The sequence below is a fragment of the Mauremys mutica genome, chromosome 10, assembly GCF_020497125.1.
Source record: "Mauremys mutica isolate MM-2020 ecotype Southern chromosome 10, ASM2049712v1, whole genome shotgun sequence".
NCBI lineage: Eukaryota > Metazoa > Chordata > Testudines > Geoemydidae > Mauremys > Mauremys mutica.
In genome coordinates, this window is record NC_059081.1 from 78,148,094 (window position 1) to 78,160,956 (window position 12,863).

The following is a 12,863-nucleotide window of genomic DNA, read 5'->3' on the forward strand; positions in this document are numbered from 1 at the left end:
ACTAATGCATTGCAATGTAGCTTTCAGTTCTCCATGTCCTCAGTGTAGTAACTTAAGCAGCCTTAGAGATAGTTCAGCAGGAATGAGAGGAATGAAATAGGAATGAGAGCTCTCATTGTGAGAGCAATGAAGGATGAGGTGGTGAGAGTGCTGCTAAGTCAAGCCAGGCAGAAAAGGGGGAGCCCCTCTCTGCTTTTAGCTGTATTCTACCACCCCCCATACACACACCCTTGAACCCCTGCTTAGTATACATGCATTTTGCACTACAACTGGGTGAAGTTTTTCAGAACACAAGTGGCAAATTCAGGTCAAATTCAGTGAACAGTTTTGGCTAAAAAAAATAAATAAATAAACTGGAAAAAATTCAAGAAGTTGCAAGAATTCAGTTTGGCCAGTTCCAAATGGAATGTTTCAACTTTTCATTCTGAAACAGTGAATTTAGCAGAAAAAAAAAACCCCACAAAACAAAACAAAACACACCACACTTGTGGGTGTGTAACAGGGGCCACTCACCTCTCGAGTGCACCCCCTTTGGGGTGGATTCAAACCTGCTCTCTCTTAGCTGTGTCCCCTGTCAGCTGTTGCCCTCATCAGGTGGGTCTTCAGTGGCTCAGCCCTCTGGCCAAGTCACACCCAGTCAATGTGCATGAACTCCCTGTGCCCTTGCTAATGTCTGCAACCCTGTCTCTGGGCTCAGTTCTCAGCCCTTTCTGGGCTAGCTTTAAGTCTGTCCCTGCCCAGGTACAGAGCAGTGACCCCAGGGCTTTCTTTGCCTTTAAATTCTAGCCCTGTGCTTGGGCTTCAAAATTAAACTTGTCCCCTTCTTGGTGCTTTGGCCACTTTTCCAGTGGGGGGGCAGCCCCCCCACTGGAACTCTGGGTTCCAACCCACAAATAGCAGCCACATGCTGCTCTCTTTAATAGTTGCTGCTGCTATTCCCTGAGCCATTTCCCACAGGGCCCCTTGCTCTTCACCCTTACCGCAGGGTTCTCTGGTCCCTGCTTTAGCAGGGTCTCTCCCAAGCCTCTTTACCTGTGGAAATTCACAGCCTTCCAGTCCTGCTTCCCCCTTCTGGTCCCAGCCAGCATCTGACCTGCTCAGTCTCTGCAGGGTCTTTTAATAGAGCCGGCTGGACTCTGATTGGCTGCTTCCCTGCAGCCTTTCTAGGCAGGCCTGGAGGACTCACCTTCACTGCTCCTTTTCTGGAGCAGGGTGTGGTAGGAGCACAGGCCCTCCAGCAGGGGGCCTCAAAGGCCCTGGTACACCCTGCCACAGGGTCAAACAAAACATTTTGTTCAACCACAAACAATTTCCCTCCCAGTTTTTCCCCCCAGGTGAGAAAAACCAAAATAATTCACTTTTGGTTCAAACTGAACAATTTAAAAAAAAAAAAAAAAGATGTTTTGGTTTGGCCCCAGAACTGAAAAATCAATTATTTGCTCAACTCTATCGTGCACATTTTCCCAGACTTGACTTTCTGAAAATCAAGTCCCCAATGTTAATTCAAAAATCTGCTGTCACTCAATGTATCCATCAAGTCTTCTCGATATTATGGGCCAGATCTTCAGCTGGTGTGAATCAGTGCAATTCCAGGGATTTAGACAGAGCTATGCTGATTTATACCAGCTGTGAACCTGGCGCTGAAAGTCTGTGTTTCCTCACCAGGCCATCAGAGTGCAAGACTCCCTAACAGCCTGTGCACTCCGAATCGTGGCAAATGCCCGCAAGTGGCCAGGGAGAAGCAAGAGGTCCTGAAAGAGGTTGCTGCTGAAATTGAGATCTGAGTTTTGCAGCTCATGCCCTTCTCTGAGCTGAAAGAAGGCAAGAAAAACTAACACAAAGGATCCAATTGACTGCAGGGAGGAGAGATTACACTGTATCCAAACACGGCAGGCAGAAAGCCCTCCCTGCCAACCCCGAGGAAGCCTCCACTCATGTCAAAGGCAAGTTCACTGGCTGTTGTTCGCTCTTTGGAACGATCACAGAGTCATAAGATGCCTCAGGTCTATAATCCCATTTTCCCCCTTCACCCGTTTGTAGTTTTCTACAGAGCGTCTATCGTTTGCATTTTGCATCCCTTCAAAACATTGCAACTACATCCAGTACACAGCACGCTGGGAGAAAACAAGTTAAAACAGCTTTAACTTCAAATTGGATCTACACCAGGCATCCTAGTTTTACGTATTACTACTGCAACTTTTATTTAATGGTCCAGTCTCATTTTGGATAGTGTTTAAGGCAAACCTTATCACAGTTATAACTTTATGCTAAGGAAAAAGGGCTCTCGTTAGTCTTTGAGCAATTGCTGGAGCAAACATCGTCACGACATTAATGAGGGTTAGAAATTGATGGATGCTGGGAATTAGAAAAGGAAGCTTTGGGAACTGACAATCCGCTAACACTCGCAGCGTAGGCTGTAATTTGTAAAGGCGTGTTTTCCGGATTTGACAGCAGTGTGTATGATTGACAGTGAACATTCAGACGGATAATGGGTATACTAGACACAGTCTATACTGGAAACTAGTGAGATTATTCTTAGTCTTCCTCCTCCTTTAAATCCCAATCTTTATAAAATCCTGTTAGTCTCTGTAAGGGGCTACACTGTGGCTTTACCGCTAGCTTGGAAGGAAAAGTTGTGCATTGTTGCACGGCTCCAGGCAGGGATCAGGACCCAAACTGTGGCTCAGTCATGGTTCTCCCTTGCTTCATGGGAGAAGTAAACCATGCACGACAGCCCGATACCTGGTGCAGCTTCCTTCCCTCTCCATGTAGGCATGGCTGTGCTGGCTGGCGCATCGGGGATGAGGTGGATGGACTCAAAGCTCTGCCGGCTGCTGTCTCCCGCCCATACTACAACATGCAATGAGGGCAGAGGCGTATTATCGCCTAGGCCAACAAGCACTAGGCCTAGGGTGGCAAATTTGCAGGGGCGGCAAATTTGCTCGCGCCCCCTACCCAACTCCACCCCTTCCCCAAATCCCTGGCCCGCCTCCTCCCCCAGGCGTGCCGTGTTTCCCTCCTTCCACCTCCCTCCCAGGCTTGCCACGCGAAAGCGCTGGGAGGGAGAAGCGAGTAATGGTGCGGAGCAGAGGTGAGCTGCGGCCGGCGGGCGTGGGGAGCAACCCGGGGAGGGTGCCCCAAGAACTGCTCCCCACCCCAGCTCGCCTCTGCTCCACTGCTGCCATCCCCCGAGCGCACCGCAACTCCCCGTCTCTCCCCTTCCTCCCAGGCTTGCCATGGGGAGCGGAGGTGAGCTGGCACGGGGGGGGGCAATTTTTTGAGGGCCTAGGGGTGGCAAATTTGTTAATCCGCCACTGAATGAGGGTAGACCAATGTACAGCCCCCGTACTTCTATGGGTGAGCTCTCGGTGATTTTCTAATCTGCTTGATATCAAAACAACTGACTGATGCCAAAATACAAGGCAGCCGGTGTTAGGAATCCTTATACGACAATAATGCTAAAATCACAGGAGCATTGCTGCTGATTGATGCAGTGATGCCATGCCATGTATTTATTATTCACATACCATTTTTTAAACTGTTATGAGCAAGATTCAGACGTTCTTACTCTGCTTTTGGTGTGTCTTTAACTAGGATCAGATTCTATTCACACGAAGTTCCACTGACTTCAACAGGAGTCAGATGCTATTCAATGGGAGGACAATCTGACCTTCAGGAATACAGTTAAAATGTTTTTCAGTTTGAGAATCAAGGAGAATCACTACTCATGTTGAGTAGTGGCTTACTCCAGAGGTAGCAGTCCCACTGCAATCAGTGGGAGCAACCCTGAAGTAAAGGTGTGAGAAAGGATAGTAGAATCTGGCCCTATGTCAGGAAGACAGGACTTTTGCCTTGAGAAACCTAGCTTGACCATGCCTAAGGGAAGTTAAATTTTGATCTGTTATAAACAGTGTAAATCTGATGTACTATCTTGGGAATTACATTAGTAAAGAGGTACACTTGCTTTTATTATTTGGTACTGTTTGAATGGGTTAAATCAAATGCATGAAAATATACAGAAACAAGACACTATTGTACCTGCCTCTGTGCAGATCTTTAATACCTCGTGAAGCCAGCGGCACTGTAAACCAATAAAAATTAATGGTAACATGCAAAGTAAACAGAAGCTAAGCAAACACAAGTTAATTCCTTTCCTATCTGACAGGAGTTTAAGCATACAGCATGCACAGGTATTTAATGACTTAAATATTCCTATTACAGCTAAGCAGTAATGGATAGGAACATAAAGCACTGAATGGCTTTGCTTATATTGGCCAGTGGGAACAATGCATGAATGCCAACCACATTCCAGGAGACACGGCTGAGAATCAACAGGCAAATTCATCACTGATTTTAACAATACTGACTTAGCGGAGTTACATCCGGGATGAATTTAGTCCAACAAGTTTTGGGCATGAAATGTTGTGTGGGGTCTGGAGTAAAAGCATTTCATAGAATCACAGAAGTCAGAGATGGGACCTAGTAGTAAATTACCCAGGCCTTTTCCCTACTGCCGGCGCAGGAGTGCTTCCTACCGCTCATTCCCACCACTTTACAAATCGATTGCACCAGAAATCCAAGCAGCCATTGGGCCAAGGAGTTATTTGGCCTTTGGAGACTATTCCATAGCCTCATATATCTCATTGGCGGAAGCTTTTCCCAGATATTCAGCCATAATGTCTTAGTTTCACCCCATCAATCCTACTTCTACTCAAATGGTCTATGATACAACCCCAGTGGCTCTCTGATACCATAAACTGGAAACTCTGTGGCAGCTTAATTCAACTCGCTTGCATTTAAATGAGCCATGACAATAAATAATATGTTCATTATGGTAGTCCCAGTGTTATTCTTTTGCTATCAATTCCATTTGTGCTGGGCCCACATTTTCAGGATTTCAACTACTGCAGGTTTTTCTAATGATAACTGCACTGTAGAAATTGACATGGGGGAAAGCTAGGTGTTTCAGGAGCTAGGGAGGAAGCCCTTGGGGTTTTTAATACCTTAGAATCATAGAAGATTAGGGTTGGAAAAGACCGTGGGAAGTTCTAGTTCAACTCCCTGCTCAAAGCAGGACCAACCCCAACTAAATCATCCCAGCCAGGGCTTTGTCAAGCCAGGCCTTAAAAACCTCTAACGATGGAGATTCCACCACCTCCCTAGGTAACCCATTCAGTGCTTCATCACGCTCCTAGTGAAATAGTTTTTCCTAATATCCAACCTAAACCTCCCCCACTGCAACTTGAGACCATTGCTTCTTGTTCTGTCATCTGCCACCACTGAGAACAGCCGAGCTCCATCCTCTCTGGAACTCCCTCAGGTAGTTGAAGGTTACTATCAAATCCCCCCTCATTCTTCTCTTCTGCAGACTAAATAAGCCCAGTTCCCTCAGCCTCTCCTTGTAAGTCATATACCCCAGCCAACTAATCATTTTCGTTACCCTCTGGTGGACTCTCTCCAATTTGTCCACATCTGTGCTGTAGTGTGGGGCCCAAAACTGGACACAATACTACAGATGTGGCTTCACCAGTGCCAAATAGAGGGGAATAATCATTTCCCTCCATTTGCTGGTAATGCTCCTACTAGTGCAGCCCAATATGCCGTTAGCCTTCTTGGCAATAAGGGCACACTGTTGACTCATATCCAGCTTCTCATCCACTAATCCCCAGGTCCTTTTCTGCAGAACTGCTGCTTAGCCAGTCAGTCCCCGGCCTGTAGCGGTGCATGGGATTCTTCCATCCTAAGTGCAGGACTCTGCACCTGTCCTTGTTGAACCTCATCAGATTTCTTTTAGCTCAATCCTCCATTTGTCTAGGTCATTCTGGACCCTATCCCTACCCTCCAGCATATCTACCTCTCTCCTCAGCTTAGTGTCATCCGCGAACTTGATGATGGGATGGATTGCACCCTCAGCCACATCATTAATTAAGATGTTGAACAAAACCAGCCCCAGGACTGACCCATGGAGCAATCCTTTTGATACTGGCTGCCAACTAGACATCGAGCCATTGATCACTAACTGTTGAGCCCAACAATCTAGCCAGCTCTCTATCCATTTTATAGTCCATTCATCCAATCCATACTTTTTTAACTTGCTGGCAAGAATACTGTGGGAGACCGTATCAAAAGCTTTGCTAAAGTCAAGATGTATCATGTCCACCATTTTCCCCATATCCATAGAGTCAGTTAGCTCATCATAGAAGGCAATCAGGTTGTTCAGGCATGACTTGCCCTTGGTGAATCCATGTTGACTGTTCCTGATCACCTTCCTCTCCTCCAAGTGCTTGAAAATGGATTCCTCGAGGACTTGCTCCATGATTTTTCCAAGGACTGAGGTGAGGCTGTAGTTCCCCAGATTCCCCTTCTTCCCTTTCTTAAAAATGGGCACTACATTTGCCTTTTCCCAATTGTCTGAGACCTCCCTCAATCACCACAAGTTTTCAGAAATAACGACCAATGGCTCAGCAATCACATCAGCCATCTCCCTCAGCACCCTTGGATGCATTAGATCTGCCCCCATGGACCTGTGCACGTCCAGCTTTTCTAAATAGTCCTGAACCTGTTCTTTCACCCCTGAGGGCTGCTCACCTCCTCCCCATACTGTGCTGCCCAGTGCAGCAGTCTGGGAGCTGACCTTGTCTGAAGACCAAGGCAAAAAAAGCATTGAGTACTTCAGCTTATCTCCCCATCCTCTGTCACTAGGTTGCCTCCCCCATTCAGTAAGGGTCCCACACTTTCCCTGACCTTCTTCTTGTTGCTAACATACCTGTAGAAACCCTTCTTGTTACCCTTCACATCCCTTGCTAGCTGCAACTCCAGCTGTGCTTTGGCCTTCCTGATTACACCCCTGCATGCTCGAGCAATATTTTATATTCCTCTCAGGTCATCTGTCCAAGTTTCCACTTCTTGTAAGCTTCCTTTTTGTGTCTAAGCTCGCTGAAGATTTCTCTGTTAAGCCTAGCTGGTCGCCTGCCATATTTGTTATTCTTTCTGCACTTCGGGATGGTTTGTTCCTGTGCCCTCAATAAGGCTTCTTTAAAATACAGCCAGCTCTCCTGGACTACTTTCCCGCTATTAGCCTCCCAGGGGATCCAGCCCATCAGTTCCCTGAGGGAGTCAAAGTCTGCTTTTCTGAATCCAGGGTCCGTATTCTGCTGCTCTCCTTTCTTCCTTTTATCGTTATCCTGAACTCGACCATCTCATGGTCCCACAATAGGATTGCTCAAGTGCCTAGAAGTTCAGCTCATGCTTAAGTGCTCTGCAGAATCAGAGCATGTGGGACACATTGAATTGAAAACGCACCCTCTCGGCTGAATGGTAGATTGTAGGGCAAATCCTTAGCTGGTGCAAATGGTTAACAGAGCTAGGATTTACACTAGCCTCAGATCTGCCCCAAAGGAGGCATGTGACATAACATTAAGCGAACCTGCTTGACAGTAAATTCACATGTTCAAGCACAGACAGTACGGGGGTGCGCACGTGGTGTCAACCTCCCCTTCTCAGAGGCAGTGAGCCTCCGAGCCCGGGTCAACACACTCAGGCTCATGCCGAGGCACTAAAAATAGATGTTGCAGCTCGGACTGGAGCTCAGGGGTCTCTGAAGCCTGGGGAGGGAAGTGGCCTTCAGAGCCCGAAGCACTGAACTTCAAAGTGCTGTCTACACAGGTAGTTTTAGTGCAGTAGCGCCAGCCCTGTGAGCCTGAATCTGCTGACCCAGCTGGGACTCCCACTGCTGCGGGCTGTGTAAACATACCCTCCGTGCTCTAATTCCTCATCTGTAAAGTAGGAACAACATTTTCCTACCTCACGGGGGTGTCGTGAGGGAGAATATATTAAAGACGGCAAGGCACTCAGATGCTACAATAATGGGGAGCCATATGCATATCTTGACTAGACAGAGGTTTGCCTGAGTTGAGGCCAATAGTGACTGTATTTACTGAAAAGCTATTTACAGCTAGAGAAGAAAATCTTCAGCTACAGAAAACCGTTGCCCTGATCAAAGGGGTACAAATGAATTAAGCTTCTTTTTAAAAAGAAAAACGTTTCCATTCATCCTGATTTTTAATGTATCGTTTTTTAAATCATTTCCATGAAAACAGTTTGTGTTTACAATCAATCGGTTCCCTGCAGCACCAGCAACCCAAGCCCCACAACAAAAGGAAAATGCTAGGAAACCGACAACCGGGGCTGGGATGTGTGAAATTGAGTAGCAGCTCTTCCCCTATTGTTTCAGTTGAGAGAAATGAAACAAGTAAATTCCAATATTTTAAAGTAGTGGACAGTGAATTTGATTTAAAAAATAATCACTCCCTTTAATAATCGAGGTCCTGATTCAAGAAAGCATTTCTCTCCAGGACAGCACATAAGCATGTGCTTAAAGTTAAGCATGTGCTTAAATTCTACCCTGAATTTACATCCTAAAGTATTATTAGCAGCACAGGTGCAATTAATTTTTTTTTTAACCTGACAATGTCCCTTTAAAGAAATGAGCATTGGATCTTAGACGCATGAGATATTTTGGCTAGAAATTCTCATGGTTAGTGCACCTCTCAAATGTATTTCAGGAGGCATCACTCATGTTAGGCCCCAACTTCCTTCTGTTTCACACAATTTTGGTGTCCTCTTGCTCAAATTACTGAAAATTATTTGTATCAGAAATAAAGACCTATGAAGCTGAGCCTGCAGAAAGAGTTGGCTACACTAAAGGGAGGAATCCCCCAGACTTGTTAAATGTCCCACATGGCAATTTTTTTACATCCTTCATTTTTGTCTTTGACACACATTCCATCCCACATTTGGGCTTTGGAAGATGCAGCAATATAGCTTCATTTCTAACCTCCGACTATGTTAAGGAAAATCAATACACAGGTGATATGATAAATACTTCAACTCATCAGCTGTCTGTTTGCCATTCACATGCTAGCCTTTGATCTAACGTACAGTAACTAATTCAGTTATGTACTCAAGTCTTCTGGAATACGTGCATTAAGATTAGACTCGCACAATGATAAGATAATAGGTGCCCGATTCTCAGAAGTGCTGCGCTCCCATTAACTTCAATGTGGGAAGTCAGCAATTCTGGAAAGAAAACGTCTTCGGAGAGTGCCCAACAGTTTCTGGAAGAAGCAGGTGCAAACAAGGAAAGCCTAATATCATTGACTTAAAGTTGATTTGAGTGAAACAAGAGAAGAAACGAATTATTGGACCTAATCATTAAATTAAAAAAAAAAGGAAAGAAAAGTAAGCAGCATTACTGGAAAACTGCAATGTTTTGAATCATTAAAACTCCAGAATATCATAGTTTTGTTATATGGTAATAGCTGAACATATACTGTAGTGTGTCTGTTAGCATTTACATGATAAAATCAGCTATACTGGGTTTAAAACTCAAACACGTGGGCTTGTTCATACATGAAAATTGACCCAGAATAAGGTCAGGTGTACATTTAAAGTGAAATAGCTATTCTGGAATAACTCCATATTTGGACATTTTATTCCAGAATCTGGTGGTTTGAAATCTGAGCAGTAATTGTACCTTTTTGGCTCAGCACAGCTTTAAAATAGGAAGGCCCGAAAACCCCACAATTGTTTTGTTTTCATCAGCCTTGCCGAGGAGCGGGGCCTTTTATAATTTTGGGAGAATCATGTAAAGAGTTGTTTTAAAAAGTATATAAGGAACAAGGTTCACAGAACATAATTTCTAGGTAATAGTTCTTCTTAACCGTACATGTATTTATAAAATTATAAATGGTGGTGGGAGGGGGGAATAACTGATGGGGTGATAGAAAGTGAAGGAGGAAGACATGGCACAGGCGAAGTGGCTTCAGACCGTCATTGTTCTTTTAAAGACCTTTGAGGTGGAATAATTGCTCTCTGGAAATCACAGGACTCTGGCACGGTGTCAAGCAGACGTCAACAACACGCACTCAGAACTATTTTTAATAATATCTACTCTCTCACACACCCTCCTCCCCCACATCCACACCCTCCCCTTTAGGAATGTGTTAATATTTGCAAAGCATTAGCACTCTGCGGTGTGTTGTATTTAAGAGCCACAGGATCAATAAAAATATCCGTGCTTGGAAGCACCATCCTTGTACCCTAGCTGGATGGTTGGGAATGGTTCTCCATTTAAAGACTCAGGAGCAAAAGACGGATAGAAGGTAAAGGAAGGTCCCAGTCTGGCATGGTGCGAGGTGCCTTCTATGTGCCCTCAGTTGCCAATGAAGACAGCAGGATTTGCAGGCACCCCACACCTGCCACAATTCATTAAGTGGCATCCCGTGCTCAGAGTACCTGTACATTCAACAATTTTTGATCTCCAAAAATTAAACTAACCTCCCCTCTAGACAAGGGCCAGGAGTAGGTTTCATTTGAAATGATAAAACCTAAGATACTGAGAGTCTTCAAGCAAAGTTTTACTCCCCACTGCCACAGTGGTTTTATAGGTGTCAGTCCTACATGGGGCAGATTAGATAGTCACTCTGTTAACAATAATGGGAGTTGCCCCATTTATTCAGCTTACATGATGCTAAAAAATTAAACTGTTGGGGCATGATCCCCTACCCCATGTACACCTTGTGGCTCTATTAAAGTCAACAGGAGTGTGCAGGCAAAAGTAGGCAGGATTATATCTTGAATGGCTTCTAGATATATTCTAGATTCTAGGAATGGTGTATAAGGTTCCATGGAGATCTATTCATAATTAATACTGCATTGCAAATGAAATTACCACACACAAAGTATGATCCTTACATTTTCAGGGATTGCACTAGATTTTCCCACACAGCTTTGGGATAGGCCAGCCAGCACGCGGACAATTCCTCAATTTCTAGGTAAGCACGGCTGTGTCTCAAACCCATGGGAGCATAGAGATGCAGAGTCAGAGGAAGCTGCCCTGTTCCCCACAGCAGGCTCCTCTGAAAGTTCAGCTAAAGCAGGGTGCCGCCAGCCATGCGTATGACACGCAGCGCATGTGAAATGTAATAACACACTTTACATTGGCATTTTGCAGCCTCAGGCTGGGTATCCACCATCATATTGAAGAGCGACCTAATTTCCGAGGCCGGCTCGAAGGGCGTTCAATATCAGGGGAGCATACAGCAGTTTCCAGTGGTCTTTCCTGCTGATTAAACTAGCGTGGGACCTTGAGGGCCATTCAAGGCAGAGCTGGGAGAGCTGGGCTGTGCTTCTGGACACAGTTGAGCCTGTCTGCCTTACAGGTTAATCCAGAATGTAGCTCTCCTTCTTTCTGGAAGTCTACCTGCTTTGAGCACCACCCCTCCCAGAATAAAAGGGGTATTTCTCTCCCCTCCTCTGTCCAGTCACCAGGCTTACCTTGGCTGCTGTCAACATCCTTCACTTGCCACAGCAACTGCAGCAGCGGGGCAGCGCTGGTGATTGTACAAGGCGGGGAAACTCTCAGTTTAAGAACTGATTAGCCACAGGCGCCCTCCCCCGTTTCCGATCAGAGCCCCAGCTGAAACCCCTCCGAGCTGACCCGGAGAAGGCGCAGTGGCACGTTACCTTGCGGAGGGCTGCAGCCGATGGTGCCTTGGTCTCCCTGTCCGGCTCAGTGGCGACCCAGTCCGCGGGGGTGGAGTTAAAATACGCGTTTGTCACATGCTCCCGGTGCTGGGCTCCCATCCTCTGCCCTGGGGCTGGGCAGCGCCAACCACCGACTCGGGGCGCAGCGATCACATGGGCCGATTAGTGCTTCGGAGCAACTTCCTCCGAGCGAAGCAGCTGCAGCCGCCGCTGCAGAGACGCGCTGAGCTGGGGGGCCCACAAGACTCCCCCCCGCTCCGTAAGTCAGATTCCCAGGAGAGCTGCTCTTCGGAGATTGCAGTGAAGTGCAAGGGGAATAGACAGGAAACAGGGGGCCAAATGCAACCCTGGCGTAAGTCCGTGGAAGCCGGTGGAGTTACACCAGAGAGGCATTTGGCCCAGGCACGTCACACGCTGTCCTGTTGCCAGACCTGGCATGCCTTTACAGACAATCAAATTAAAAGACCCCCAAGGAAAAGGGAAATATTTGCCAATTTTTAACGAGCTGAGAACAGACCCGGGGTTTTCAGGCTTGGAAATCTTGTGACTTGAAAGCAGGTGATTGCATAAGCGAACAAAAATATAAAGGAACGTAGCAAAAAAAACCCCAACACACCAAAACAAACAAACAAAAAAAACCCCACCACCAACAAAAACCAAAGCAAAAACCCAGCATCACTCACACACAGAAAATCCAAGTTCTTCAGGCTTTGGAGGGGAAAAAAATCAAGTGACAAGTGACTGTGTCTAGTGGTATCTGCATCATGTTGGGGCTTATTGCAAGAGAAATAAGCCTGGGTTAGTTCTGTCTCCAAAAATGATCCATTTTTTAAAAGGAAATTTATTCCAAGCTTGGGAAACATTGAATAGAGTTGAGTCCGCAGCATGTGATATTTTGCCTACTGGTGCATGATAATTAGTGGAGACTTTCAGATGCTGAAATCAATATGGGATTAGATTGTGGTGATATGGGGGGTGATCCTATATAGTCCCATTTGCTTATTGATTTTATTTTTGTGGCATGAGTTCATCATAAATCATCATTAAAACTGGGGCCATGGCGATGCAAGTAGGTTATCACACGCAGGTTTTTGTTTCTTGAGGCTGGGTTGAAATCCAGTGGTGATCAGACCAGGGAGTTGACTTTGGTGGTCTCAGCTAGGGATGCCCAGAACCGCTTCAGCACACAACTGGCAGTGACCATCACAGATCATACTGGTTCTATGGAGCAAGATGGGTAAGGAAGTTTGCACGTTGCCTGCCACCAGCCAGTACAGCAAGCCTTTCGTTCTCCCAAGCATAGATCCTTTCCTTCT

General features: G+C 46.0%; 1 protein-coding gene across 7 annotated transcripts in view; it reads right to left on the reverse strand.

Annotated features, from left to right (window-relative positions):
• MLPH (melanophilin) overlaps positions 1-11,771 on the reverse strand; it is a 79,186-nt gene extending 67,415 nt beyond the window's left edge. For 4 of the 7 annotated variants that reach the window (XM_045031703.1, XM_045031702.1, XM_045031701.1 and 1 more), the window contains exon 1: positions 11,527-11,771. The gene's annotated coding sequence lies outside the window, so the exon portion shown is untranslated. Of the gene's footprint in view, positions 1-980; positions 1,144-11,337; positions 11,413-11,526 lie in introns of those variants that run through there. The other 3 variants (XM_045031700.1, XM_045031698.1, XM_045031699.1) reach the window with 3 other exon arrangements.
• Positions 11,772-12,863: the final 1,092 nt, after the last annotated feature.